At 35.5% G+C, this 5,746-nt stretch overlaps 1 pseudogene; it reads right to left on the bottom strand.

The window, feature by feature from the left end:
• Positions 1-1,911: 1,911 nt before the first annotated feature.
• Positions 1,912-2,961, bottom strand: LOC108307304 (annotated as a pseudogene).
• Between the last annotated feature and the right edge of the window lie 2,785 nt (positions 2,962-5,746).

Here is a 5,746-nt window from a genome sequence, read left to right on the forward strand (position 1 = left end):
ATCAAAAGATTTGTATATTACCTTTTCAATTTTGTTGTTTTTGAAATATTTATGAAATAAAAGTCAATCATATATGGAGAAGGTAAAAAATTAAACAGTGCCATAAACATAAAATGAAAAATAAGTCCTGGACCCCTCATGTCCTTCTTCTACCCAAAGACAATCTTTCGACTTTTTTAGTGGTTTCTTCTATTCTTGTCCTTTTTTCTAAATGACAAACATACTTATTTTCTTACCCCTCCTCCTACCATTGCCTATTATGTCAGTATTAATTAAATTTATACATTGTATAAATTCATTATAACTATGAACATACTATTTATTGTGGGGCAAAGTCATATATATATATATACACACACACACACACACATTCCCCTCTTTTCAGCAGTGTTTTTACCTTATCAAATTTTTTCACATGTAATACTTGCTACCCATGTATTCTCCCCACACTGCCCAAGGAGTGCTCCAAAATGCTTCATAATATTCACTATTTTACTGAATAGCTTCTCTGTAAAGATATCCAGTTGAGGTCTCTCTGTCCTCACTCCACTGTGGGCTGCAGAGTCAGTGACCTGGGCCTCCTCTGGGCGGTGCTATTGAGTTGGCTCCTCTTTTTGTTTTACTTCCTGACTTTACTGTAGTCTATTCTCCAGCGAAAGGGTGGTTCCCTTTGAAAGGGTGCATGAAAGGTAAAATATCCTCTACATTTAAGAATATGTCTTCATTCTGTCGTCAATAAAAATGTGAGACTGAAAATTATTTTGCTTCATCAATCATTTTGTATGTGTTACTCCATTGTCTGTTAACTTAAAAAGGTATCTCTTTTATAAGTTGATGCCATTCTCAGCCTACAATCTTTTTAATGTGAGCTAAGGTTTTTGCCTGGAGATTGTAGTGTCTTCTCTGTTCCCATTGATGTGCACTGATGTGGGGCTTTTTCTAGTCAATGTGCTAGGCATTTGATGCCCTCCGACTTTTTCCTTTAAAAGTTTTAAAATTAGCTTTACTAAGATATAATTAACACAGCTCACAATTCACTCCTTTAAAGAATACAATTAAATCATTTTTAAGTATATCCACAGCTATCTGCAACCAACACCAAAGACAAATTTATATTTTTATCAACACAGAGAACCCCCACACCTTTTAGCTCTCAAATTCCATTCTCTATCCTTCTCATCCTTAAGTAACTACAAATCTACTTTACGTTTCTATAATTTTGTCTATTTGGGACATTTCATGTAAAAGAAGTCATATAATTTGTGATATTTTGTGGCTTCTTTCCTGTTTTTAAGTTCTTCCATGTTGTAGCATATATCAGCATAATGTAAGCATATATAAGTATAATATGACTTGTTTTCTTAGGGTAAAATAATATTACATTAAATAAATATCCTCTATTTTCTAAATATCATAAACCCATAAGTGAGCTTATTTATGCCAAATGAAGGTTGTAGCCTGGATTGATACAAAATAGTAAAAAGCACTACTCCAACCTTTTTCCTATTGTGATCCACAGTGCTTAATGTGGACAATATTAATGGCATGGTGCACTAAAGGAAAGAAGGCAGAGGTTATACAAAATAATTGAATGTAGGCAATTGCTAAGGCAGGTACTTAGTACTAAGTCTGGCCTATATTACTTGTGGGCAAGCAGCCATTGGTGATTCCTAAAATATCCATCTGTATTAACATAATAGTTTAGGAATAAATAGTGAGAAACCTCAGAAGCCAAAGAAAAGGTATTTCATCTGTCCAGAGCCTCTCCCAGCTAAGGTGGGGGATGAGATTTTAAAAAGTGCTCTGCTCTATCTGTGGTGGGATCTCAGTCAAACCCTATTGATAAGGTTCAGAATGAAGCAAGATAAATCTTTAGTAATGAAGTTCATCCTCCAGGAGTGATGAACAATTTCATGACCAAAAATTAGTTTTCCAAAGACCCTTTGTGACAGAGTCCAGTGATGTGACCTGCGTCTCAGTTAAGAAGCATCCGATTTCCTTTTCTTCATTCATGTCCTGGCCCTTCCTATGAGATTCCCAGCTTCCTGTTATGTATTGGTCAGTGCTCTAAGTTTGGAGGTCTCAAGGTCCAGGTTTTGCTTGCAGTTTCTGGCAGCAAGGACTGTGTGGAGTCCTGTTCTGGGTCACCATCTGGTTGTTCAGGCTGGTATGTTAGAGGTCTGGGGTGGTTCTGCTCTAGACAAGGCTTGACCACACCATCCCCTGCATCTAGAGTCACATTCCACATTTCAGGGTTGTCTCCAAGAGTCTCCCTACTCTTCTCAACTGACAGGGCGAAGGTGTTTCTCCATCTGCTCCTGGAACTGCTGCTGCAGTTGCTTTTGCTGGAGCTTCTGCTGGCACGTGGCCTCTCTCTCCACAGTGGATGAGCTCACAAGTAGGGAGCTGCAGTCCTTGTTCCCCTGAATCACAATGTAGCTTTGTCTGCAAGGAGAGGTCAACTCTTGTAGTTGTGGGTGTCCCAGGGTCGTGTTCGGTTAGCAGCTGTTATGTCCACAGATGGTTCAAAATCTTATCTCTTTGCTTTACTTAAATCCACTTCAAGAGGCAACTGGCGTGGAAGCTTATTTAGTGACCTCAGGTAGTCTTTGTCCAGAATACATTTTCCAAGTGCATTCCCAAAACTCCTGAGGGCTTGCTTCAATCCATCTGTCACTGCCTCCTTCCTTGCCTTCTACAAAGATGAGGCCTTGGACTTGAGGCCATAACACCACAACCCACAACTTCATGATTTGAACTGTTCTTCAACTGGACCTTCACAAATGCACAGACTCCCACGTAGAACTTGCCATTGTTGAGGTCAACAAAATCCACATTCTGCTGCTTGATGAAGTGTGCCCCACCATTGTAACCAAACATCTCATTGGCCAGATTAATTACCCAATGACCCTCAGTGGAACACATCTTCTGGCCTCCTCTGGTCATGTGCTAGCTACTTATGTATTCTGGGCCTGGCCTCTGCCTCAGGGCCTTCAGGATGACCTGGTACTCTTCGGGTGTGTACTGGCACTGTTCAAAGCATATCAAGCTGCCATGAGGAGTAGAACTCCCAAAAATTGCTTCCTCAGTGCCAGACACCTTGATTCTGGTTGGCCTCTCTGGCACCACACAGTGCACGCAGGGAGCTCAATCTACCCTATTTTGTCTATCCACTCAACTTGTTAAGGGTCATTTGAGTTGTTTCCACTTTTTGGCTATTGTACATAGCACTCCTTTGAACACCCATCCATACATTTTTGTTTGAACATCTGCTTTCAAATATTTTCTGCGTAAACCTGAGTTTAATTGTTGGGTCCTATGGTAATTCAATGTTTAATTAATTGAGGAACTGTCAAATTATAGTTCAGAATGGCTGCGCCATTCAAATTCTCATCAGCAAAGTATAAGGGTTCCAATTTCACCATATCCTTACCAACACTTGTTTTTTGTTGTTTTAAAATTATTATTATAGTTATCCTAATGGATGTGAAATGATGTCTTATTATGGTTTTGATTTGCATTTTCCTAATAATAATGATGAGCATGTTTTACGTGCTCGTTGGACATTTGCATATCCTCCTTGAAAAGATATCTATTTTTATCTTTTGCCCATTGTTTCTTTTTTGTTGAGTTATAAGAGATTTTAAAATATGTATTATTGGTACTACATCCTTATTAGACATAGAATTTGCAAATGTTTTTTTCAATTCTGGAGATCGTGTTTTCGCTTTCTTGATAGTGTACTTTGATATACAAAAGTTTTAATTTTTAGGAATTCAAACTTATCTTTTTTCTCTTTCATTGTTTTTACTTTTGGTGTCATATATAAGAAATCATTGTTAAATAAAAGGCCATGAAAATTTATGCCTATGTTTACTTCTATGAGTTTCAGCTCTTATGTTTAAGTCTTTGATCCATTTGGATTATTATTTTTTTAACATTTGAAGTAAGGGTCTAACTTCATACTTCTGCATGTAGCTATTGAATGGCACTGGCACCAACTGTTGAAGAGACTATTATTTTCTACATGAATACTCTTGGCATCATTGTCAAAAATCAGTTGATCACAGACACACAGGTCTATTTATGAACACACAATTCTATGTCATTGATCTGTATGCCTATCCTAGTACCAGTAACACTCTATCTCGATTACTGTTGTTTTGTGGTAAACTATGAAATTAGAAAGGATAAATCCTCCTACTTTGTTATTCTATTTTAAGATTGATTTGGCCCTTCTAGGTTCCTTGAAGTTCAATGTGAATTTTAGATTCAGCTACAAAGAAGTAGCCAAAGTCTGACAAGGATGATGTTGAATCTGTAGACTAATTTGGGGAGTACAGGCATCGTACGTTTTCATCTTCTTTAATTTCTTTCAACAATATTTTGTAGTTTAGAAAATATGTTTTGCACTTCTTTTTTTAAATTCATTACTAAGTATGAATTACTTAGACATATCCTTCTGTTGTAGGAAATTTTATCATGATTTCTTTGACCATTTCTCTTCTTCCATTTCCTCTCTTCTTTTTTTCTGGAACTCATCTTGGTTGAATGTAGGAATTCCTCTGGGATTTATTGCTTTATTCCTCTCTTTAAAAAAAAAAAACAGTTTCTTTGTTTTACTGTGTGAGAGTTTTCCATGACTCTATCTTCCAACTCTTTTATTAAACTTCTCATTTTGATAATAACATGTTTAATTTCTAATAACCCTTATTTTTCTTATTTTATATACTTTTTCTTATTTTATGCATGCATTATTTTCTTATCTCTTTGATGATTCTAATTATAGGTTTTTAAAAAGTTCTTTTTTGTTCTTTGCACACTTTTTTTTTGTAGTTATATATATATATACACACAAGGCATATTATATATGCAGTTGTCTATGGTCAACTGATTTTTGACAACGATGCCAAGAGAATGCGTGGGCGTGGGTGTGCATGTGTCTGTATACACATATATAAATACACACATATGTATACATACATATACATATAAACATATATAGATATATACACATATACATATACATAGATATATACATACGTATACATACATAGATATGTATATACACATATACACGTAATTTTTTTATAGAAACCACCCTCTCTTTCTTGGGACTAGATATTCAACTTTTTTTTTTCTCCTTCCTAATTCATAGTTTCCTTAGCAACATCGTCCAGGCAGAGAAGCTATGTAAACACTTAGAGATGTAGACACCAAGTAATGAAAGAAAGCATTTCTATACATAAACCATTATTTATGCCTGTTTTCATTTTTTACATTAAGATGTAAACATTCTCTTATCCTAAAGAGTAGCGAAAAAACAGAAACAAAAACAAAAAACAGATTAAGACTTTAAAAATAGCTGGTAAGAAATTTCCAAGTGTTACTGCAAACATTATGAATCCAAACACCAAACATTACTAAATATAACTTATCAATTCAATGATAGGGATGTAGCTCCTGAATCAAAGGGGTAGGAGCTATAAAATATCAATATATAGCAAAATCACAATTAACCAGAATGTTCCAAATTCCTGTTTAATTTACTATTTATAAGAAAATTATTTGTTTTAACTATTAGTTTAGAAAACTTTTGTAAATGGAGCCACTTCACTTTCCTGGCTCAGTAAGTATAAAATGCCAAACACAATTCAATGTTGATTTGATGATTTAGGATCATGTGATGCCTGGGCATCTCCTAGAATATTCATAATTTCTGTGCAGCTTTGTTAGAGGCAAAAAT

The sequence above is a fragment of the Cebus imitator genome, unplaced genomic scaffold, assembly GCF_001604975.1.
Source record: "Cebus imitator isolate Cc_AM_T3 unplaced genomic scaffold, Cebus_imitator-1.0 Scaffold78, whole genome shotgun sequence".
In the NCBI taxonomy this organism is placed as follows: domain Eukaryota; kingdom Metazoa; phylum Chordata; class Mammalia; order Primates; family Cebidae; genus Cebus; species Cebus imitator.